This window comes from Camelus bactrianus, chromosome 35, assembly GCF_048773025.1.
Source record: "Camelus bactrianus isolate YW-2024 breed Bactrian camel chromosome 35, ASM4877302v1, whole genome shotgun sequence".
NCBI lineage: Eukaryota > Metazoa > Chordata > Mammalia > Artiodactyla > Camelidae > Camelus > Camelus bactrianus.
Genome location: NC_133573.1, coordinates 30,587,123 through 30,613,442, shown reverse-complemented (window position 1 = coordinate 30,613,442; position 26,320 = coordinate 30,587,123). Strand labels below are relative to the sequence as shown.

Sequence of the window (26,320 nt, the reverse complement as noted above, 5' to 3'; positions counted from 1 at the left end):
TCCTGGGGCTCAGGACCCCGGCTTCGTCTCTTCTCAGCCTTGATGAGCGGACTACAACCCCTGCTGATGCAGCTCTCCCGGCCGCCGGTGCAGCCCCCTCACCGTGCCGCCCTGCTGCCCACGATGAGTGTTCTTTCCAAGCACCTTCATTTAGCTTCCTGGCATCTGATGTTGGCTGGAGACACGTTCATTCCCCAAACAGGTTTTAATAAATTTGAGCTTCAGGGGAAAGAGTCCAAGTCTGATCTTGTCTCAGCTTTGACTCCCTTAGGACAGCAGTGTCCCACAGAACGTTTTGTGACAGTGGTCGTACTCTCTGTGTGTGCTACCCACTCCCACAGTCACTAGCTAGCCACCTGTGGTTTTTAAAATGTGGCGACTGTGGAACTAAATTTTATTTATTTTTGACTTAATTTATATTTAGTAAGTTCAAATTTAAATAGCCACTTATGTGGCTACAATATTGGGCATTATAGCCCAAAATGACACTTTGGCCCCCATATAAATGATGAATGTCAATATAGGGATGAACCTCCACCATATTCAACCGACGACGTGCCAAGCCCGAGTGCTAATGTACCCGCTGAAAGGGCGCTGACCCTTCCAGTAGCAGCACGGACGCCTCCGGCTTCACAGAGCTAAAAGCCTGTCCTGCTGCTGGTACCAGGCGTTCTTGTAACAGTAGAATTCTGCTACTACACTGTTGCTGCAAAACTCTTTTCCCACAGATTTTAATGAGATGCAAGACTGCACGATTTGTTTTCCTGTTCTTGATCAAAAGCAGTGGGTAAGGAACTTGATAAAATGCTGTGAAAACGTCTGGTAAGGACCATTATGTGATTGAAAAACAGGGAGTGGCCATCTTGTTTCAGTGTTTGAAGAAACAAACAAAACAAAACAAAACAAAACAAAACAAAAAACAAGCAACAAAAGAATAAAAACGGGGCGATCCAAATGAACTTTGGACTTCTCAGCTCCAATGTGGAAGGCCTGATGTCTGCAAAAGAGTTCAGTGCCTTCTCTCTGACAAGGTGGAACCTGAGTGTCTGTAATGGCGTAAATGTGGGAAACTGAAAGATACCTCTGAACTCACAGTTTTGTGTGTGCAGTAGAATTAACCAGGCGTTTTGGGAGATGAGGAGGTGACATAATTCTCAGTTAAGTGATACTAATCTTAATGTAATCATTTCCAGCAGTATGCCCTTCGTTTTATGAGAGCTGTCCTTACGTCCTCCTTAGACAGCAGTTTCTCATACCTGGTTATTTCAGCAAGAACTTTCTCAAAGATAAAAAAGCCTAAGAGGACTGAAATGTGTTTCAAATAATTCCTTTCCTTCCTATAAAGTAAGTCACATGTGATTGCTAATTCAGCATTACGCTCACTCTCATCCCCAGACTCCCTGGGTTTAGAGGCATCGTCACAAAACAGTGTCCTGAGAAGTGGATCCTGCGACATGGCGTTGTGTGCACTTCACGGGGAGTGCAGGCGTCTTTGGAGAAGTGGAGGGAGCCTGACTGGGTGGAGGGAGAAGTTGAAGGGAGACGCAGAGTCAGGATAGACTCCAGGCGTCCCTCTAGGGGGCAGGGGGCCTGCACTGTATGCCTCCCTTGGAAGAACAGTCAGTGTGTTGCCCTGGGAAGGAGGCGTGCCTGGCTCTCTTCAGCTGCGGAGGACTCAGAGACGGCTCGTCTAGAGCTGTCCTAGGACCATTTCCAGAAGCTGGGAATTGAATGTTTGTGGCTGGGGGAGGGGGGTGGTAACTGCAGGTGGGCCTATTTAGAACTAAGCTAGATCTTGGTAGGTCTTTGGTGCAGACTGCTGATGGCAGGACGGTTGTTGATAACAGGCAGAACTTAAGAATAAGAAATCCTTAGTTCCTGGCATCAAAGCTGAAACTAGCATGTTCTGATCAGCCGCTCAGTTTGAAAAGCAAAATCTAGTAAACTGATGCTTGTTTGTGTGAAGACTAAGGAAGCCAAAAGCTGTTAAAGGACTGATACAGGGGGAAAAGTACTGAAATACACTCCATCAGTGTGTTTCTTGATCGTATGATTTTAAAATAATGATGTTTGGATTCAAAGAGATAGTAGCAATTATTTGACCTCAGAATGAAATAGGAAGCACCACTTTGGTGATATAACCTGTATCCAAATAGGAATGTCCCTGAAAACAATGGTTATTGGACCTTAATGTAAATTTCTAATTAACAAACGCATTGTCTTCCTGGAGGAAGCGTCAGATTCTCGCAGGGTGTTTGCAGCTTGAAGGGAGTCATTTGACACAGATGCAGATGAGTCATTTCGTATCACAAGCAATCACAGATGATCGCGGTGTGTCACTCACTTCCTGTCATGTAGTTTGGTCGGTTGTCTCCTGATGTGATTCTTACTAAGTATTTAAGTACTTTCCCTGGTGTGAAAGCGTGGAGTTCAGATAGTACTGAGTTTGTGAAGAAAAATATCAGAACATCAACTCTTTTGACCTAAACTATTTATTGAAAAGAAAAGATACATGGAAATTAACTTAGAAAAGTCCTATGGAGGCGTCTATACAGTCAAGGAACTAATGACTTTTGTGAGAGAATTGGAACCCTCGTCTTGTTTACGAGCGTTCATCTCTGTGCCGTGGCAAGGATGACGACAGTCTGTCCTGCAGCGTTGGTGTGTGTGTTTCTCCAGTAGGGGTTTGGGGCTGCAGCTCCAGCTCTGACCAAGCACGGGCTGTTGTACCCCAGCCTGACTGGAGTCCTTGTGAGAAGAGGCGCAGAGGACACGGGTGCACATGGGAGGATGGCCACGTGAAGACACAGGGAGAAGAGCGAGGAGAGAGGCCATGAGGAAGCCTGCCCTGCTGCCTGCTGGATCTCGGGCTCCAGCCTCCGGGACTGTGAGGCGTGACCGTCCACCGTTGAAGCCGCAGCCTGCGGTGCCCCGTGGCAGCCCTGGCCGACCGATACCCACTGTGTCCCCTGCAGAGAGCGTGTGTTAAAGTTCTAATCCCCAGAACCTCAGAGTGTGACTTTGTCGTCGGAACTGGGGTCTTTGCAGAGACATTTGGACCTGGAGGCAGGTGTGCACAGAGAGGGCGATGTGAGACAGGAGGAGACACACAGGCAGTGCGAACACACGGTGGACACTGGAGTGTGTAGCCACAGGCCCGCCTGGAAGGCCAGGAGCCTCCAGAGGTGGGGGGGAGCCAGGAAGGACCCTCCTCTCGAGCTGTCAGACGTCCCTGTGTCCTGTTTCATCAGCTTCACCCTTGCGCTTCTTCAGCCTCCCCTGAGATCACTGGTGGGTGCCTGCCCCACCAGGCACGCCCCGCGTGTGCGGCCCGGAGAGAGGTCACCAGGAGACTAGGAGACCCGGCTGACCGCGGGTGGGTCTGAGAGCGAAGATCTCTAATACATCTCGGGCTGGTTTTCCCTCTCCTGGGGTCACACTTCCTCTTCTAATCGTCATTCAGACTAGTGGGTTTTGGGGAGTAGGGTGTACGTTGTGGCCGCGCCGTATTCCGTGTCTGCAGGACTTCGTGCAGTCCTGGTTTCCTCCTGTCGTTGGTGTGCTGGTGCTGACCTGCACGGAGTACCCGTGCGGTTTTAAACCTTCTTTGTGGATATTTGTGTGTAAGGGTAAAACGTGTATCTTTTATTTCAATTAAATGTATTTCTATAACTAGTGATACATTATTGACTGCTGACTCCTCAGTTACTGAGTGACCTACATTCAAATAGTCTATAAACCGCAGAATGTCCTAAGGCACTAGCTGCCGTTTCTGCTGTCTTTCTTATAATTACAACAAGTGGTCTTAATGAGAGCTGCCGCCTCCTGTTACTACACTTGGGGGTGGATAAGTGGAGATGAGTTAGTGAAAAAATCAGTTGGGAAACCATTGTATTTGGATATAATTACTTTTTGGCCAGCCAGGTATATTCTCTTTGTTTATACAAGTTTCCCTCGATTGTAACCCCTTCACGTTTTTTCCAGCAGATGCATAAACACCTGTTAACACTCACGTGGACCTGGGGGTACTGTCTGCTCCTCTGAGGTTGACCTGCACCTTCTAGGTCAGATTTATTCAGACGTCTGACTCTGGACCCCGAGTGACAGTTTTCATACTGTTGCACTTCTGCCCCAATATAATAACTTAAAATGAAGACCGACACAGAAATAACTGTGGACAGAAACTTTATTTCCTAATTCGTATTAAAGCTTCCTTTGTGTAATTCCATTACTAATCAGCTCAGATCAGTCCATACTAATAAGTCATGGCAGACATCTTAGGAAGCAATCTGGACATATTAAGAACTTAATAAATAAACTTAAAAGCAACTCAAGCGTCCCTCTTTTCAATCATGCATTCATTTTTTCTAATGGAAGCTTTATTTGCAGGTTTATAATTGCAGTGAGTTGGCTTTAATTAATAGAATAAATTTTAATGTAATTAATAAGTTTGATTCTTACTGGCACTCTCAGGTGATTATGTACTTTGAGTTGTAAAGATGCAATTTGCATGTTATTAAAATAATCAGAAGGACTTCAGCATTAGAAGTAAGGTGGCATTAAATTTTAGCTCACTTAAATCATTTTGTTAGTCAAAGCAAAATGAGTGCAGATAATCATACGACTTATTAAGTTGTGGCGTGTGCAACCTGTGAATTTTTCCCTTGGACTCCATGAAGGGAACCAGGAGATGTCCTCAGCGGGATCATCTTTTTTTAAACATTTTTATTGATTTATAATCATTTTACAATGTGTCAAATTCCAGTGTAGAGCACAATTTTTCAGTTATACATGAACATATATATATTCATTGTCACATTTTTTTCTCTGTGAGCTACCATAAGATCTTGTGTATATTTCCCTGTGCTATATATAGTATGATCTTGTTTATCTATTCTGCAATTTTGAAATCATCTTTCTCTTCAGCTGTTTGCAAAGCTCTGAACTGAACTTTCTTTTCGCAGATTTGTCCTTTTCCCCAACTTTTCCTTCTACGTTCCTTTGTTTTTATAAGTCATGATACAGACATGTGCTGGTGGGAGACAAGCATGAAGTTCTGGGATATAGTGCCTTGCTCAGTGGTGGCCTTGAAAAGCAAGTGAGAAGCAAATTCCATTTTTTAAGTTGTGTTTTTACCAGATCGTACTATTTATCGTTCACATTTTATGTCAAGTGCTGTATGTAATTTTTACAGTACGTTAATAACAGTTACTAAGGCAAATGTTCTTCAAGATCGTTGTGTGGTATTTAGTTCTGTCATCAATTTAGTATATTAACATGTATATAAACTTTTAAATTTAGTGTATAAAAATATATAAACTTACAAACTTTGCTAAAATCTGACCTTCAAATGGATGCAACCCTGAAATTCTTGAGGCTTTAAATAGATTAAAATATTTCCCTAGCTTAGCATGTGTGATCACTAGGTGAAGGCAGCCTCTCCCATGTGTCTGGTGAATTCTTTCAACTGGTTCTGCTACAAAGATCTGTGAACAATGAGGATGATTTTAGCCAATTTATCTTTTTAGAACATACGTATCAGGCATATATTTAGAACAGTAAGATAATTTTCAGAAATCAGTGCACAGCATGAAATGACAGCCTGAAAGTATTTGAGTCCTATTTGTTACATGAATGGTAACTGTCTTAAAGTGAAAATGTATTTTAATCCACTAGGCTAATTTTGGTTATTGAAAGAGCTGTAGGATAACAGAATTCTAGTTCACAAAATAAGACGTTTTATGAAGGAGTCATGGGCAAGTGCCCTTTTTGGTAAGAGGAGCAGGGAAAGGTCTGAGATACTGTCTGTGTCTGTTTAACGATTGAGGATCTGTATTGTCCTTCTGTTTTTAGTTTTTGTATTGTGGTGTAGTTGATTTACAATATTATATTAGTTTCAAATGTACAACTAGTGATTCAGAATTTTTATAGCTTGTACTCCATTTAACGTTATTACAGGACAGCGGCTGTATGTCCCTGTGCTGCACAGTGTATCCTTGTTGCTTACCTGGTTATACTTGGTCGTTCGTATCTCCTAAGAGCTTACCCCAGCACACCCCTCCTCCTGCCCTCGCCCCTCCGGTAACCTCTGTTTTGTTTTCTGCATGTCTGTTTCTGTTTTGTTAAATATGCATTTGTTGTTTTTTTTTTTTTTTAATCCCACATGTAAGTGATAACACACAGTATTTGTCTTTCTCCTTCTGTCTCATTGTACTAAGCACAGTGCCCTCCAGGGCCGTCCGTGTTGCTGCAGGCGGCACCGTTTCATTCTGTTACGTCTGTAAGACACATCCTCTCTGTCCATTCATCCGCTCATGGGCACTTGGGCTGCTTCCATATCTTGGTATTGTAAATAGTGCTGCTGTGAACACTGGGGTGCGTGCGTCTTTTCAAATTAGTGTTTCTGTTCTTCAGATAAATACTCAGGAGTGAAACTGTTGAATTATAGGGTAGTTCTATTTTTAGTTTTTTGAGGAATTTCTGTAAGGTTTTCCATTCTCTTTTTAATTTTAATAACACTCACAATTTAAACTCAGGAGAACAGTATCCTATGATTGAGCCATATTTCTGTCATTTGTTTAATTGGATCACATCTGATCTGACCCTCCACTTTTGAACATTGGTTTCTGAGGGTTTGTTTCAGGCCCTCAGCCTACTGCCTTCATGGATTGTCCCCTCCTGTCCGCCATCCACTGAGTGGCCACGGGGAGTAGAGACAGAAATCAAAGTGTCCATTACACCATGTTACTTAGAAAGTCTGGTAAAATGTTTTATCGTAAAAGGAAATAGAATGACCACTACAAAATGAAATGAGATTGCCCGTGGATTTTATAGCCCTCTAGGATACCCTCAGTGAGGGAGACCTGTCCCTGTGTAGTAAGGGTTTTTTACAGATAGACTCACTCTAGACTCACATGTGAACACACGACCACATGTTCTACTCAGAAACTGCAGCTCAGCCCGTCGAAAGAGGCACCTGTCGTGCAGGCTGTGTCCTAGCCTGGCTCCGCACCGTCAGGTCCCAGTAAAATCACCCTCCCGTCTCACACACTTACTCTAATACACACTCATCCTTAACTGATCCTTATTCTAAATCTACCCTTTTTTTTTTTTCATGATAATGGTTCTTCCAGTCATGTGGTAAGTGACCCTTCTCACTACCTAACACATTGCACTTCAAGGCAGAGTTCAGGAAATCTTCTGAAGTGGCCTCCTCCCAGGACCAGCGGGCTCTCACTGTGTGTCCCTCCAGGGCGCAGGGCCACTGCCAGGCCCTCTGTGCTGGTTACCCCCCAGCACCTCCAAGCACGCCCAGCATGCAGCGGAGGCTCGGGCTGAGGAATCAGCGAGTGAGTGCTCTTGCTGAGCCTCATTGCCTTCTGTGCTGTGACACGTGACAAGGGTCTAATTATTGTCACAGAGTGCTCTCCTCCAGGATAGTGAGTTCTTTGAGGAAAGAAAGTCATTGTGCTCATCTTTGTATCCTCAGCCCCTGTGATGAGTCTGTCATTCTTCTCAAAGGACGGATCAGTTAATGAGACTGAATTCAGGCCAGTTTTGGTGGAGAGTTTACTTGTGGGTTCAGCAGGTCCTCATGGATTACTGAAGCTGCTGGTACATGTGCTATGTAGGTGAGGTTAGACTAGGAGAAAAATGAAAAATTCCAAAAGCTAAGTTGTTAGCTGTGACGTTATTTCCTGCCACGTGTGGTCTACTTCCATAATGTTCTCGGCTGGGTAGTGTTGGCCACTCTCTACATCCCTGTGGAATCTAGGCTGCGGTGATCAGAGGCAGCGGACACTGGCTCTGTTGATTCCTGAGGGCAGGTTTTCCTTCCCAGTGTAGTCTGATGAGTCATTGCTGGAAGTTCACCCCGGGTGGTGTCAGGACATCAGCCATGTGACTGTTAAACAAAGGAAGGAGATATTTGCTAGAAAGATAGGTGCTACCACGCCGCAGCACAGCTCTGTCGTGCTGGCTGGTCTTTATCAGCAGAGCTGCTCGTCCCTGCGGACCTGTGGAGGGTCTGTGCCGACGGAGCCGAGCTCACGACACGTCAGGCACAGGAGGGATGCTGAACCCTAAGCAAGGGTTCCACAACAAAATTGAGTTGCTTTGTATTGGAATGATTTTTTTCTCCTTCTATTAAATGGAGCACCGTAGATACAAGTGTAGTTAGTAATTCAGTGATTCTTTCTTGAGCACCTACTGTGTATGTGTGACGCTCTGCAAACTGTGGGTTATAGTAAAACTTACGACCAAACGTGCATTCCTGGCCCTCCGCCTGTGGATCTGGGAAGGGTTTGATCTGGTGAGGCACGGAGGGGTGGCAGAGAGCCCGCTCTAAAGCATGGATCGTGTAATTAGAGTGAAGCTTTTCTCTGGGCTGGGAAGTAATTGTTGGCAGGTGCACATACCACAGGCAATGCCAAAATGCATAATGTTGAAGAATTATTATTCTTGTTATCACAACTTCCCTCAGTAATTCTAACTGTCAAGTTTTGCTGAGTGATTACACAAAAATAGATAATAATATAGATGTGTTGAATTGTGCCTCTGGATAATTGCATTGTCATATTGAACCGCTAAAATACTGAGTTATTTGCAAATCTTCATGGACACAGAAAGATAGGCCCATCACAGAGCCAGACGGAGGCAGGCTGTCATCCACACACGGTGGGTCTGCACCGAGCGCTGCTGCAGGTGAGGCCGACTCCGTGTGTCCACAGACAGACGTACCTGTCAGACGCCGCTAACCAGGGCGTGCACGCCTCTGAGACGTGGTTGTTAAGCACACCCTAAAACATGGAAAATGTGTTCGGACACAGAGCATAAGGAAAACGGAAGGTCATGTTTTCATTAAAAAGATTTTTTCTGTGCAAATTGCGTTTTACAGACTCCAGAGAGATTGAACTTCATTAAACCTGAATGGGTTCATAAAAAATAACTTCACTCATTTGTTCAAAATATTTATTAGAAATGCTGTGAGCAGTGTGCTGTGCCTGCGTTAATGTTTTGTTGTGAACCATTAAGAAAGACTAGTGTATTTTTTCTTGTTTCTTTAAAAATACTTTCTTCCTGAAATCTCCCCAACTGTGTGTGTGTGTGTGTGTGTGTGTGTGTGTGTGTGTACGTGTGATCCTGTGGTGTGAATATTTGGAAGCGAACATGCCTGCTGAACATTTCTGCACAGCCAGGAGCCTTCAGGGTCAGAGGAGGGCTGCACTCCACTGTCCTGCTGTCTTGAGCTGCCTCCTGTGCCGGGGCGACGAGACTTCACCGAGCGAACGGGGCTGAAGCCACGCACCCTAGAAGGCGTTTGTCCTTGTGAAAGGGACTGTGCGGTGACAACTTACGTCTTTCTGAGATCCGGACTGGATTCACAGGCGAACCGGTGGCCCCGTCTTCACCTCCAGGTCACACTGCCCTGAAGGCAGCCGGGCTTTGATCTTTGCCTGATGTTCTTTCTTCCTGAGGAAGAGTCTGGGGGTGAGGTGTAGTTTGATTTTCAGACCCAGCGAGTTCTGGCTCGTTGATTTCTAGAAAAGTCTGCCTGAAATCTGAATCGATCGCTCTTTGCTCAGTTCTCGTCTGGGGTTCTGCCGTGAGCAGGGAGAAGGATGAAGACGGCCCCTCGGAGCGCCGGTCCCTGTGTCCCGGGGCCTGGCCCTTGCGTGGTTGTCCATATTGTCTGTGGTGGCAGGGTCTGCCGTCCTCAGCTTCAGGACTGCTTTCCCCACTTCCCTGGAAAGTGAGAGATGGAGATGAAAAAAATTAGAATTCAGGTCGGCAATTAGTAAATATTTAATTCCGTAATACCATGCCTTCTTTGCCTCAAACTGACATCTCCATTAACTGGAAAACCAAATCATGCACTGAGAGCACCCCGCAAGGAGGTTCCAAACCTGTCCGCGGTGTGAGATGGCAGCCTCGTGTCACGGACAGCTCTGGGACGTGTCTCTGTCCTTTCTCACCCACTCTCCTGTCGTGCTTGTCCGCGGGGAGAGCTGCATCAGGGGGCTTATGCGCTTTTTGTACCTCGTTTCTCAATTGCAGTGACAACACTTAGCGTGAGATATTCCCTGTTAGTACATTTTTGAGGATGCAAGACAGTATTGCTAACTGTGGCCACAGTGCCATCCAGCAGGTCTCTGGCACTGACTCATCTCACATAGTGAGACTCTGTACATCACTGACCCTCAGCTCCCCACGCCTTGCCCCACCCCTGGCAGCAGCTGTTCGACTGTTTCTCTGGCTTTGACCATTGTGCAAGAATCCTGTGGTATCGGACCTTCGAGGACCGGCTCCCTTCACCGAGCGTAGTGTCTCCCAAGTTCATCCACGTCCTCACGTGCGGTAGAGTCTCCTTCTTCTTCTGAGGCTGAGTCGTGATAGTCCATTGTGTTCGTATTATCAGTTCATCCATCTGTCATGAATTTAAGCTGTTTCTGTGTCTTAGCTGTTGTGAACACGCTGCAGTGAGCACAGAGGAGGCACCTCTCTGAGACCTTGGTGTCAGTTCTTCAGCTACGTGCCTGGCAGTGGGGTTGCTGGGTCTTGTGAGGGTTTATTTGTAGTGTTTTGGGGAACCATTTCTATCGTGTTCTCATTTTACAACCTGATCAACAGTACACAAGGGTCCCTACTAGTCCACTTATTGCCTTAGGGCTTTGTCCCTGTTCTGTTGTCGAATTGCTGCTTCTGTGTGGGCGTGGGCGCAAGGCCTGGGGCTTCCTGTTTCACCGTCTTGTGGGTGCTAACCCCCCACACACCTGCCTCCTCTGTGACGGGTGGAGAGCGTCCTGGCCTGGGTGCAGGGAACGGCCAAGGTATTTGGAGCCTTACTCTGGGTACGTCCTTTATTAATTTGACTGAGATATGTTTTGCTTCTATAAATTATATTTTCCAGATTAATTGGTTTATGTAAAAATATATTTGTCTGCCAGCCTAAATGTTATTATTTGTTCTTGAAACAAAAGCAAGTAAACCATATGTCTAAATGCTTCAGAAATCGTTTCCTTTTAAATTGGCCCATCTTGAATAGCATATGTGTGTATAATCTTTATTAAGCAAGAACTAGGAAGTAACGTTTTCTATGGTGCCTTCACATATTGGTGTTTTCCAAACAGGAACAATTTATGTTGTCATAATATATTTCTTTCGGATTGGGAGATATTTCTGATTAGAAAATACATGATTAGCACTCTGCTTATTTTAGACTAGAGCCAGATAAATGTGCTTTGAATGAACACGTGAATGGTAGAAAATCAATGATTGTTACTTAAGTGTCGAGTACAGAAATTCACAAACACACTTAGACACACATGATAATTGGGCTTAAGAAAATTTATAAGTATACATTAGATATCAAGATTTCTAATGAAGAATATGGCTTTATAAAATCAAATATATGGAAATATAGCTTAAAATTATGAATCAAAATTTCTTTCCCATGCTTACACTGAGAAAACTATAAATTCATCTTATTTGGCTTTAATTTCTTTACTTTCTTAATTAGTGTTAATTTCTTTTAAAACAACATTTTTATTGTATAATAATGGATGACTTTCACACATTTCTACCCCATGGCTGTCCAAAGTCCTTTGAAGTATCAAAAATCTTATTTTTAAAGGCATAAAATGACAACCACACTGGTAATAAAAGAAGTTTGACATAAGCAGGCCTTAAAATCTACTTAAGTACAAAAATTACACAATTATATATGTTTACATATAAGTGTGAATGCATCAAAAAAGTTAGATTGAAAAAACACAGCAAACAGTTAACAGTGCTTACTTCTAGAGAGTGGGGTGTGGGACTGGTGGTGAGAAACAATTTTCACATTATCTTCTCTGTTTTGATTTGTATGACTTTGCTCCAGTGAGAGAGACTATATAAACAGATTACTTCTATAATTCAGAAAAACCAGCACACAGATTATTTGAAACCTTCCTTTGATACAGGTGCACAGCTTTAGGACTGTCTCCGTCACATGTAAGACACGTGGTTGTAATGCATGAGGCTTCAGCAGCAGCAGTGAGCAGTGGTTTAGTGCCGGGTGTCCCACTTGGCCATGTCAAGCTGTTTCCCCCGTCACCGCTGGAAGTCATCCGTGTCCTCCTGCACGGAGGGCGACTTGGTCTTTCAGGTGTCTAACTGTGCCGTGCTTGCATACTAGGGCATCCAACAGCACCACGAAAGCCGCAGACCAGCAAAGCTCTAGCTATTCACAGGTGGAGGGAAGAGATTTGAGATGATTTCAAATAAAGTGATGCTGGCTGTAGGATGGCCTGTCCCCATGGCTTCGCAGCGGCTGGGCAGTGCCCCGGTGGGCGGGGTTGGTGTCCAGCTGGGTCCACCTGCAGTGGGTGACAGCATGGAGCCGCCACTCTCGGCCCCTCCTCTTTATCATGTCACAGTATTTAACTGAAGAATAGAGGGCCCGCTTGGTTAGCCTGTGGGCGATGTTAAATGTAACGAACTAGTAAACACTGACTGGCAGAATAGGTATTCAGAAAGGTTTTGCCAGTCTAGTACAGTAAGCTGAGAGCAATTTATGTTTAGTATTTTATATAACTATATATGCTATAACACTAGGTATTTTAAAATATTAAAATGTGATGGTATAACAATGAAGTTCAGAAAAAATCTCTGAGGATGGTAGGAGACCTTAAAATACCCACTGCACACAAGCGTCTCACACCAAGAATTGCAGAATGTGTGGATTGTTCTGATTGGAGAAGGGAAGGTGAGGACTTGGGGACAGCTGTCTCGTGTGGACTGCACTGCAGAGTATCAGCAGATCTGATCTCACGTTTCCATGGGAGGAGGACAACTTACAGTCAACACGACAGGCTCACACTAGGGGGAGCTTTTCAATACATACAGTATAATCTAAAGATGAGACGTGCCCCCTTGGCCAGTGTAGGGGTGATGGAAGCTCTTTATAGACAGGACTTAAACACCGAGTCGGTCGTTACTCTTAGGGCCCCTCACAGTCATCCGCGAATCCAGCTTGATCCATCAGGAGTTGTAAATACATACACAGGGACCATCATCCTCCGGCTGGTGGTTTCAAGGCTGGAGGCCAAGCGCAAGTAGTTCAAGGACACATGCTCTGTGTTAAGCACATGCGACCGTGGACGTGTGTGAAGACGTCATTTGTCCATGTGTAGGATTTCACTCACAGATTTTTGGAAAAATAATTACCATTATTGACCAAATTTCACTTTCTGAGCGCTCCGTTTCAAACCTAAAACATGAAGTGAAACCAAATACTTCAGTATTGTTGTTTTCACCATTGATTTTAAGTGACATCTAAGTGGGGGGACAAATAGCCTTTAGGGTCATACGTGTGAATTACATTTATCTCACATGGCAGTGAAATCATCAGTCACATCTCGGAGTATCCTCTTCAGTCCAAAAGCAGGAAGAATCTTAATTGTGTGCCATTGTGCCTCTGACGCAAAACAAAGAATTAAAATTCTAAGGCTTTGGGATAAAACTACAAACAGTGTCAAAACACAACAAAACATTGTCAAAGCAAACCTATGGAGACAATATTAAGATGTCAGAGTTAAAATGATGTCATTGTAAATTACAGTAGCACTTTTAAAAATGAAGCATGAAGGCCTCTATTTATGTGAGTGTGCACTGCCACTCATCTCAGACTAATTGTTCACGCCAGATGTGTGGGAGGTGTGATGGATGTTCCCAAGCTCAGAGAACATGCACTCCAGAAATAGCTAGGGCATTGGTAAAGGTGAGCGCTGAGATTTCTGTCAGTTTTAATAGTTGCTTGAGATGCACTTTATTCTTCAGTATTACGTGTCCCTGTTTCTTCTTGGTCTAGATGCATAGGCTGCATATACAAGTAACTAAAAACGACAAATACACCTGTATTTATATTCTGAGGTCCTTACACACAGCCTAGAACATTGTAGGAGATCAGTAATGGGTTGTGTATTAAGTGAATGAATAAACAGTTACAATGGAATTATTTTATGACTTTAGAGCTAAGAAGAGTGGGAGAGTTTAATTATTATTAAAGGGAAATATTTACTCATGGGAAATTTATTAAACCTTGTCCAACTTTTTCCCTTATTATTTTGTCATCATGCACATTTCAGCTGTCTTCTTACTCCTCCTTGAGAATCCTCTGCTCAGGGCTTAAATGGATCTTCCATAGAGAAATTAGTGCGTCACAGTCTTGCAGAAACTTTACATTTGATGATGTTTATATTGTGCCTTATAACAGAATCCTGTGAATTGGTGATGTGCAAATACTGATGATCCTAGTAATTGGGTGAATAATTCTTACTTCAGTTAATAATACATTTTAAAGAAAAGTATTTTCTGGTGTTGAAATTTTTTTCAATTCATAGCTCTCGAAACTAAGTTGTGGGAACACCTCGTACTCTGACCTGGTCGTTGCCTTAGTTGTTCTGTCTAAATGGTACCCCCTGCAGTCATCGCACCTGTGGTTGTTCCTTCTTCAGTACTGGACACACACACACACACACAATCATCAACACCTATGTAACACTCATAAAGGTACGATACTGCATATAATGCAATAAATATACAATATATATTAATATCCTTTGTGCTTTATAATAATTATACTTTAATATTAGCATCTTGCATCATAAGGGTACATTTGTTAAACTGATGAACTGCTGTCAACATGTTACTGCCAACCAAAGCCCGCGGTTTACAGCAGGCTCCCTCTCTGCGTTGTGCTTTCCCTGGGTTTACACAGGTGCGTGGCGACATGTGTCCACCGTTCCAGGGTCGTCTGGAGGAGCTTCGCTCAATGCTCCTGTGCTCACCATTCACCTTTTGCTGCTAATCTTTAAGGCCTACCATTGAAATTACGCATACAGTTCTCGCCAAGGTCATGATCGCATTAGATTCTAGGCGAGGGACGTAGCTGCCACCCACTCACGGGTGGAGTGACAATTTGGCTTTATCTTAGTCCATCACAATTCATCCTTTGCCCACGTCCAAGGTGGGATGTGGTTGGGTTGGTGGTTAGCACAGCAAGCTGTGCTGGTCCCCACGGGTCGGGGAAGCAGAGCCTTGACGAGGGCTGGGAAGTAAGGAGCTTGTCACAGCAGGTGGACCTTATCCATTGTGGGAGGGCTTGGGACGTACAGCCTTGAAATGGGAATCACAGATCAGAGAAGAGCCTTCAGTCAGCCTTCCTGAAGCACTGGCATGGGCTGTCAGCGCAGCTTACAGAAAGATCTGGGGAGCCAGGCCCGGACTGTGAGGGGAGCAGGTGGGGAAGCCTGTCCACCTGCAAGTGTTGGTCACCTGGCCTGGCCACCTGGAAGAAGCTGGGTGCAGAGTGGCACAGGCCAAGGACAAGCCAGGGGTCCGTGTCCATCTCTTACTGACGAAATCTCACCAGGGTAATCATCAGGGCAGGATGCCTTCTCTTCTTCCCTCCAGGTCTCACGTAGACTTCCTCTTTGCTAATCCCAACCCAGAGCCCCACAGGGAAAGGGGTTCTAGGGAGCAGACTGACTTAGTACAAAATCACTGTACAACTTCACCACACACGTACACATCTGAAAACTAAACATGCTCGACTGACTGACGTCTAGAGTAGAAGTTCATCCTGAGGAAATGAGGAGAGAGACACAGGGATGCGTTCAGTTCCGGTCATCTTGTAGTTATTTACAGTAGAGCAAAGCGAGAAGCAGTCTTCTGCCCAAGAACTGCAGATGGACTAGATAAATTTTGGTAGTTTCAAATTAAAAGATGGATGAATATATCTGTTTTTGATAAAGTGTAGGTTTTATCATACATTTAAATAAGTGTGAAGTGATCTATGTCAAACCATGGTCTGAGCAGAAGAATAATACATTTATATTATTTTCTTCTATCTCTATTTATTTTCTATATGACTGTTATTACTTTCAAACTAGAAAATTTTGTAAGACTAATCCAAAGAATAAATAAGAATGAATTCATAATAAAAGCATCTACATAAAATTTCAGTATAGTGCTCAATATCATTCAAACTTTCTTACAGTGTTAACAAAACGTGGTATCTGTTTCTGTTGGTATTTACTCAGAAATGATGTGAATAGAAAGAAAGATATGAATATTCAATTTTTACTATTTATCACAGTGTCCAGGTACAGTGAAGTACACTCCAGAGTTAGAATGTGAGTGCCACGTGTATCTCATAGGGTTGGTGGCCTTCTGAAAACCCATAGAAACTTTTCTTGGAATTATGCCATTTATCAAGAACGAAGTGTGTCAGTCTGAAGAAAGCCTAAATGACGCACGTGTTAGCTGGAGAAAGCAGAGTATACATAACAGGTAAGTAAATTTGCACCTGACTGGTTTTGCAAGAATCAAGCACAGGATCAGCCACAAAGGGACCTTTGCTGGTAAGGGGGAGAGTTGGTTTATTTGTTGTTTCCGAGGACCACATGGAGAAGTTTAGACAGGCGAATGCAGCTTTGTAGAAAGGCAAGAACCCTTAAATTGCACACTTTTTTTGTCTTTTTCAGTTATATTTGTATCTTTAAATTGAGGTATAATTGACATGTAATACTTTATTAGTTTCAGGTGCACAATGTAATGATTCAATATGTGTATATATTGCAAAATAATCACCATGACAAGTCGACTGAAACTCTGTCACCACACAGTTACAATTTTTTCTTGTGACAAGAACTTTTGAGATTTATTTTAGAAGTGTTCAAATGTGCAAAACAGTGTCACTAACTATTGTCACCATGCTGTACATTACACCCCCATGTTTGACTTATCTTGTAACTAGCATTTTTGCCCTTTGACCCCCTTCACCCATTTCACCCACCCACCCCACCTCAGACCACAGTAAACACTTACAATTACTGGGTGATAGAGCTGACCAGACGAGCACGGGCAGCCTGATCTTGTACTGAAAATACACAGCACAAAGCTGTGGGAGTGAGCATCTGCAGCAGTAATTCCACTTTAGTCCATTTGCTTAATGCATTTTTGTTATTAAGACAATGGATTTTAGATAGATTTAAGCGCAGTATCATTACATAACCCAGCAAAACATGCTGTGCGAATGACGGAAACTGCAGTCTCGTAAGCTGGATTTTATAAGACGTAACCAAAGATAGAAAAATAAGACAAAAAATCAAAGTGACTCATTGAACGGGCATTTTAGATTCTGAAAAACATAGCTGTTATCGAATGTATTACCTTTCTAACAGATCAGTGTATTCTAATTTTGAGTAAATACAAATGGTTTGTTCATTGCTTAAAAAATAGCTAGATCTGCTGAAGTTTTCTATGTTGCCTTTCCTTTTTCCTGGATAATGGACTTTAGTTTTTAGAGAAGTTATAGGTTCACAGACAGTTTGAGCAAGAAATAAGGCAGTTCCGCATCCCCCTTCCCCACACCTCATGCAGCCGCTTCTCGCCAGAGCCCCGCATCAGAGTGGTGCTTTGCTCCAGCTGAATAATCTGCACTGACGCGTCGCCATCAGGCGGAATCCACAGCAGTTGCACTAGGCTTCGCTGCTGGTGGTGTGCGTTTCATAGGCTTGGACAGATGGATAATGACAGGTGTCCATCATTACGGCGTTGTACAGAGTCGTTTCACTGCCCTGAAGCCCCCTGTGCTGCGCGTCTTTATCCCTTTACCCCTCCCCACCGCCAGCCCTGGCAACCACTGATCTTTCTGCTGCCTCCACAGTTGTGCCTTTTCGTAGATGTCACAGAGTTGGAATAATGCAGGATGCAGCCTTTCAGGTTGGTTTCTTTGGCTTAGTAGTATGCATTTAAGATTCCCCATGCCATTTTATAGCTTGATAGCTCATTCTTTTTAGCACCAAATAATGTTTGATTGTCTGGATGGACCAAAATTTATTTATCCATTCACCCCCTGAAGGGCAATTTGTTCTCTTCCAATTTTGGCAGTTATGAATAAAGCTCCTAAAAATACCGATGGCAGGTCCCTGGGTGGATGTAAGTTTTAAACTCTTTGAGTAACTACCAAGGAGCACATTGCTGGATCATGTTGTAAGAACATGTTCAGTTTTGTAAGAAACCAGCAAACTGCCTTCCAAAGTGGCTGCACTGTTCTGCGTTCCCACCAGCCAGCATCTGAGAATTCCTGCTGCTCCACAGCCTTGCCAGCATTTGGTGACGTCAGTGTCCCAGATTTTGGCTGTTCAGATGTGTTTGTTATTTGTTCCAGCACCGCTTGTTGAAAACACTGTCTTTGCTCCATAGACTTGTCCGCTCTTTTGTCAAAGACCAGCAACTATGTTTGTGTGGGTCTGTTTCTTAGCTTTATGTTCTGTTCCATTGATCTGTTTCTCTGTTCTTTTGCTGGTACCGCACTGTCCTGATTACTGTAGCTTTAAAAAGTAAGTCTTAAAGTGGGTAGTGTCAGTCCTCCAAAGTTTTATTATTTCCTCAGTACTGTGTTGGGGGTGCTGGGTCCTTTGCCTTGCCATATAAACTTTAGAATCAATTTGTTAATATCCACAAAGTAACTTTCTGGAATTTTAACTACATTAAATCTGTAGATCAAGTTAGGGGAAGCTGGATCTTCCTGTTCATGAATGAGGAATACCTCTCTGTTTCATTAGTTCTTCTTTCATTTTTTGTAATCAGAGTTTTTTAGTTTTCCTCCTGTAGATCTTACACACATTTTGTTAGATATGTCTAAATATTTTATTCTTTTGGTGCTAATGTAAATAGTATTGCAGTTTCAATTTCAAATTCCAAATGTTCATTGCTGGTATATAAGGAAGCAGTTGACTTTTGTACATTAACCTTGTATCGTCTTAATTCCCTCAGAACAAGTATTATTTTTTCTTAGGGAAGAGGTAGAGGGGAAAGGAAGAAGTGAAGCTATGAACTTAGTCACATGCATTTTGTGGACAAAAATGCATTTGGCTTCAGGTGCATCTGCTGTCTTTGGATAGTGGCTGGCTTCTTCAGAGGCTCGAGCACCTTTATCATTAACATGCTGCCTGTGCTTCATGCTTGACTTTTGCATTACTGCACCAGCTATTACCATGCATGCATTATTTATGTGGTTGACTATCATGGAAAAAAAGGCAAGCAATTTACTTGTCAAAACACATTAGAATGCATGACTTTAAATCAGAGTCGCATGGGTTGGTAAAAAGCTGTAATAAACGCACTTTGGCTAATATGTTAGTGTCATGCAGTTGGAGGCCACTGCGTTGACTGAGAAGCCAATAACCATCTCTAGGACTCTTCAAGTAGAAAAGCACTTCAGATTATTTATGCTTTTAATTGCTTTGTAGTAAACTCTATTATTACAATTTTTCTTTCCATAGATGAGTTTTAACATTAGAATAGCAAGTGAGTGCAAATTAAATTCTTAATGATAGAAGTCATGGAATTAATTGTATTACTTATTTATGCTCCAAACAGGATCTGAAATGCTAAATAGTAGGATTATGCCGTACAGCCACATGTTTCCCTTACTTTTCTAGTTAGTTAACCATTTCCACTGTTACTTGATGCTTATTAGTACACAGAAGTCCCATTTTGTACCATAGCGAATGTTTAGGTAAATGCCAGCCACCTGCTAGTTCTCTAAGTGCTAGGGAGGCGTTCATGACATTTATAAGATGACCGCCATGCCCAGGACCGCTGGAAGAGGTCCCATCACAGCAGTGGTTCAGGAGCTTTATTTTTTGATACACAAAGTGGTATTTTCAGTGCAGTAAATCTTGCACTGAAAATAGGGAAGGTATTTTGCAGTAAGTGGAGAAGGAGTGATTTTCAATTAAAATTAGACTTCAGGAAAGACACAATGTAAAGAAAGAGGTTCAAATACACAATGTCAAGAAGGAAAAACAAAACTAGTGCCTGTAGTCCTTAACGAAATTATAGAAGGAAAATTTGGAAAACTACATACAAGAAAATTTGAAAATTCAAATTCAAAAAGTATTTTTAAAATATACGACTTATCCAAACTAACGCCAGAAAAACTTCAAATATTCCATGGCTTTAAAAACTGAATCCACAGTTTAAAATCATTTCACAAGAAGGGAGGTAGGAAGTCTACAGAAAGCACACATCTCCAAGCCCAGATGCCTTCACCAGTCAAATGTACCAAATGTTTAAATAAGAAAAATGCCCAGTCTCACACAAAAATATCCAGGGAATAAAAAGTTGGGAGGCGGCAGTTAGGGCAGTAAAGCTACTCTGTATACTGTAACGGCGGATGGCTGTCATTATGCGTCTGTCCAAACCTAGAAATGGACAAAGCCTGGACCCGATGCAAACCATGGGCTCGGGGTGATGATGGCAGTCAATGCAGGTTCATCAGCTGTCACGTGGGTGTAGTCTGCCGGGGATGTTGATGGCGGGGGAGGCTGTGGAGGGGGCAGGAAGCTATATTAGAATTTCTACCTTCTTCTCAGTTGTGCTGTGAAACTAAACTGCCATAAAAAATAATGCCCTTTAAAAAGAGAGAGAGAGAGTGGGAGCAGCTTGACAACTGATTTAATGAGGCAAGCCAGCATCTTCCGGACACTGAAGTCTCTCAAGAAGAGCATAAGGAAGGAAATTAGCATCACTCATGGATTAGGATGCAAAAAAATAACCGATTAGCAAACGTAATAAAATCACATGTAAAGAGGCTACTCCATCACGACCAAGTTGCATCATTAATGGATTGTTGATTTAGTTATTGAAAATCCATCATAAAGTTCACCACACAGACAGAGTAAACTAGTAAAATCATGGGCATTTATTCAAGTTTAGCATTTGTGTATAATAACTCCCAGCACGCTAGGAATGAAAGGAAACTTCCTTGATCTGATTAAGGATCCCTTAAAATATTAAATATATTTATGGGTGAGATGTTTAATGTTTTTCCCTTTGTTGGAAGGGGCAAAACAATGATACCCACTAGATGGTAAAATACAACAAGACAAAGAAATGAAAGGCATAAAGATGGAAAGAAAAATAAACCTGTCATTCGTTCACGATGGCATGATATGAGCATAAGGATGTTAAAAATGTTTGTTTCAAATTCATAATAAAGCTTATCAAGTCTCCTCCTTACACGGATAGGATATACAATCGTATTTTCAAGTGTCAGCACCAACAGTTGAGAAAAAATACAAGAACATACTTAGAATAGCATGAAAATACACCCATTGACCAGGAAAGCACCCAGCAAGGTTTGTGTAGTGCAGAAAAGGAGTGACTAAACGTTACTGAGAGAAAACACAGACTAGTTACACAGATAGAAAGATGCATGGTTTTCAGAGTAAAGCTCTGGTAAAAAGGAAGATCTTTTCACTATGATTTTGGGTCAATTAGGTGTAAAACAATAATCCTTGACTCTACTTCCTGCCATATATGTATATATATACATACACACACGAGACATGAAACACTCATCTTACCAGAAATAATGGATAACTCCAGTCTGTCTCACTAAGAAAAATGTCTGTTCATTAAAAGGTGCCATTTGAAGAAAGAAAGGTAGGCCAAACAGTGGAAAAGCATATTTGACCAACAGAGAGCTTATATCTGGCATGTATACAGAACTTATAAAGTTACTATAGAAAGACAAATGTAAGCCAAGGGGGCAGTGTGATTCACAGATGAGCCACTGAGGTGCACAGAGCAATAGACGTGCTTTCTGGATGCAAGATCAGTATACAAAAAGTGGAACAGCCCTCATTTAAACAGTAACTGGTTAACAAGTGTACTAATAAAAATTATTTAATGTTAATAGAGCAACAAAATAGAGTATCTTTGAAGTCTCACACATCAGAAAGATCACAGTGGAGAAAACCTGCAAATAAGCAAATAGTTAATTTTAAACACTACTTCTTGGATCACACAAAAAGGAACCAAGTTAACTGAGAGATCCATGCCTGTGCTGTGCAGGAAAGGGATGGCAGGCATTTCCGTCTGTGTCACACGGGTGCCTGAAGAGGGACGTGACCCTGATCTGGTAGGGCACGTGCTCCTAGAGCAGCTGCAGCAATCGGTAGAAAGAGTAGAAGTGGGGGGTCCTTCAGATACAAAAAAGTAAGCCCGCTTGCAAAATAAAAAGGTGGTATTAATGCTGCAGGGATAAAAAAAGATCTAAGGAGCAACCTAGTGATTGCAGACATGGGCCCTCCGTGTGTTGGGGTTGGGCTGGGCCAGTGGGAAGAACACTGGACTGCTGAAGGCAACTGCGGTGCAAACAATTAGCTTTGAATTTGAAAAATAATACTTGAAAAATTGAAAGTTAATAATCTTTACTTCCAAGTTATAAAATGTATGTGTGTGTGTATTTATTTATATTTATATATATATATATATATATATAAATTCTGTCTACCTTGAAGACATAACTGAGAATTATACAAATTTAAGAATATTGAAAAAATTATTAAAAAAGAATTATAAAAAAGAATATTAAAATAATATTAAAAAATAAGTTCAGGAAGTATACTTATAGCATGGAGGTGAAAAGATGTCTATACAAAGATGCCTAAGAGTAAGTAATAAAGAACTAATAACGTATTGTGACGGAAATTTTAGGCACTTAATTGACAAGAGACAGGAACAACGTTGAAAGATACTATATATTGCCGCAATAGTTGTGCTATAAATAACTATTAAATAATTCCAACAATTAAATGAGAAAAAAATGCATCTAGCCAAGACCAGTTTCTCCTACTTGAGTGCAGTAAACTTTATTTCAGGGCTTGCCAGAATATAATTATTTACATGTTATACTAATTTAAGATATCTCTCTTTACTAGACAGCAAATAATCAATTAGTAATTTTCTCCCGTGCAGTATGTCAAGTTTATCTCACTCTGCTGCAGCACTGTTTGATTGTTACATGATACGGCATCTGCCAAGTAACATAATACACTTGACTGGATGCATCTCAGGACAAGAGGACAAGGCATGCAGAGGGGGCTTAGTATTCTGAAAGTAGTAGTATTAATGGGTTAAGAAAGGGAAAGATGTATCATCAAACGTATAGCGTCTAAAAGACGTGTTAGTTTCACTCACAGCACTATTGCTGGGTGTATCTACTGTGCAGTACTATTAAATTTTAGAAAATGTGTATTATATAGTTTATATATATATATATATATATATATATATTTATTGCTGAGCATACCGAGCCCATAACTCTTGAGGGAGGTCGATGGGGAGTAACAGAGAAAGAGATCTCATGTCTACAATTAACTGCACTGATGATGTTGGCCAGTAAAATGAAAAACTAAATTAGGAAAATTCCAGTGAAAGAAAAGAGACAAAAGAAGCTTGCTGACGTTAAGGACTGGGCAGTTGTACATAAAATAAATTCCTAATAAAAAGAGAGTTACTATGTTTCAGGATAGGAAAATTCAGTAGTTCTACAGTAGCAGTGCCTTCCACTTTTACACTATAGTTTGCATGTCATTGTAATTAAATTCCAAATTGGCTTATTTCTTGGCACTTGAGCAAAATAATTTTCATTTCATTTGTATTTTTCTTGAAAGTGTTCATTGTGGCATTATTTAAAGTTGTGAATAATTACATACAGCTCAAATGCTCCACGTAGGATTCAGTAGTTCCCTAAAAGTGTTGTTTGTGTGGCAGAGTGCTAAGTAGCTGTTGAAATTAGATTTAGGAAACGCATTTACTTCCAGCAGAACTTGTTCCATAAATACATATTCGCACCTAAAAATGTCAGCAGGTTTTATCTCCAGATGTCTCGCTTAGAGGTGACTTTTTTTTTGCTTATTTGGTATGTCTCAATTTTTTTGCAACAAATGTTCAAAACTAGCATATTAAAATGAGTGAATAACAAATCAAGAAAGATAATAAAATATATGGAAAATATAACAGGCTTTCTAGAGCTTTTGGTAAAATGAATGAATTTTTTAAAACAGTGAAAGGAAACACATAATACCACATTTTTTAAAGATAGCATCGTAGATGTTGCAACTGATTATAAAATTAAATTATTAACAGTTTTATGTCAATGTATTAAAAAACTTAGGCAAGATACAAAAATATATTTAATCTGTGCAAACTATCATTATAATGTATAATGAAAGAAAAAACGTATCATTAAAAAGACAAAACTAGCAAGGTTTGAATAAATGAAAAATAGACCCTATTCATAAAAAAAAAGCTGAATATCAAAAATGTCTCAATGATTCCTAAATCTTTTTGTAAAAATAAAATAATGCTAATAAAATGTATTAAAATATTTTCTAGAAATGTACTAAGGTTTATAAGAAAAATATACTTGGGAAAAGAAAAAATTATGAAAAAAAGAAAAAAACATTTGAAAAGGTTTAAACACATATAAAATAAAGGCAACACAAGTTCAGAAACTTTTCTCGTGCATGTGTGTGAGGACACACGTCAGTGGGACGAGTGTTAGTTGCAGAAGTAGACCCAGTGCCTGTACACATTTTTATAGGATAAAGGTGATGCATTTTAAGGTATCAGTCTCTTCAAAAGACTAGGTACAGAGGCTCATAGAAGATAAAAGGTTTTGGTTCTTGGGGTCCTGAGTCCAGCAGTTCAGGGGTGGTCGGCAGCTGGGTCCTGTGACATCGTGGAGGGGCCCCCGTGCCTTTCGTGTGTGGCTCTGTCACCCTGGTGTTGGATTTTCCCACGTGCCCAGATGAAACTAAACGGAAAGAGGAAGGAATGGGTGCTTGGTGACAGTTTGCATCTGCTCTACAGTCTGTCCTCTGGCCGCTGAAGTTTGCACAAAGGCCCATCTCCTCACACACCCAGAAGTCAGATCACCTCTCCCGTAAGGAAATGGTCCGGAGTATCACCCAGGTGGCTGCTCCTCAGTGCAGTCACCCAGTGCAGGACGGCCGGGAGAGTGAGAGGAGGCCGCTGTGATAAAGGCCTAGCGCCCCAAGGTGGAGTCAGGAGGGTTAGGAGTCCTGGCAGGCTTGTCTGGGGCAGTTGCTGCAGAGACACCTGCTTGAGAAATATGAGAAATTCCTCAGTTCAGTCCAGTCCAGGGTCTCCTTCCTCATTCTCCGTCATTCCGGGGTTGCCAGAGGAGCCCTCCTTCCACGTGGCCTCCGTGGGCACCTCCTAAGTGCAGCTTTCAGATCGTGAGTCCGCCTGGGGCGTGGGGTGTGAGCAGCCTGCCTCCTCGTGCTGTAGTCCTGCGGTCCATGGACTGCCTCCAGGAGCCAGTCTTCCACAGGCGTTTTAGGAAGGATTGCTGCAGGTTCTTTTGCAATAAATTACTTCAGAAACTTGGTAGTTTTGTGTGGCAGAGGTAAAAGGTAACCCCAGCAAGCCCGTGGTCCTGCCAGTGCCGAGGCGTGTGGGCTCTCCTCTTGTTCTGTAGGCACAGGCGGAGAGAAGCTCCGTTAGCAAACCTGTAGTTCACCCCTTCAGTGTCTTCACATGGGCTGACCCTTGCCCTGCTTCGTCTTGGTCCAGTATCTTCCTCAGGTAGCAATGACGGGCAAAACCGAAAATATATTTGGCTGTTTCTACCATCTCCCCTAGAGCTACAGTAAAGAAGAATTCTGCTCTCCAATGCCTTTCAGGCTGTACTTAAAAAAAAAAAAAAGTATGAAGGGCTTAAGCAGGATAATCCATTTTCTAGAGCAGAGTTTTGCATATTCTATTCCTGCTGCCAAAACCAAGACAGTGTCGCGTATTGTAGGTTTTAACACTGCCCATACAGCACTTCCAGGTACTGGTTTCTGTGTTGCTGGGGTACCGGCTAATGACACAGGTATTATTACCCTTGCCCCCCACATTACAAATTTACTTTTATTTCTTCCTTCCAGAGTTTAGGGGGCACACTGCTCATACCAGAGAGCACCCCCATCTGTGCTGTAGCCCAGAGCGCCGAGTCCTTTGTCTTTCTCTCTTGCCATCTCCTAGGAGTTGCCTTTGTCCCAATGATGAGATGGGCTTAGAGTGAGGCAGTTGCACAGTATTTTCAAGAGCATTGTATTGCTTCTCTTCACTGTGTGCAGCATCTTACATTTTTTAGATGATATGTATTTATGACTTAAGTCACATGAAAATGAGTAAAAACAAAATCCAACATAGTTGCAAATTTAGCAAAGCAGTAGGCAGAAAAATTCTACTAGAAATTAAATACGCACAAATATAAAATACGCTTATCTGTGTAGGCAACGATATTTCTACTCCCCCATCAACTTTAGAATCTGCTCTCTGCGTCACTGCTTTGAGATAATATACAACTAGTAAAATACTTCATGCTTAATTCTGTTTTAATTCGAGAGAACAGAAAATATCATGACTCTTACTTGTGACACCATGAATAAGTAACATTGATTTT

At 42.1% G+C, this 26,320-nt stretch overlaps 1 long non-coding RNA gene across 2 annotated transcripts in view; it reads left to right on the top strand.

The window, feature by feature from the left end:
• LOC123618971 (uncharacterized) overlaps positions 1-26,320 on the top strand; it is a 285,841-nt gene that overhangs the window by 81,970 nt on the left and 177,551 nt on the right. The gene's annotated exons all lie outside the window — the stretch shown is intronic.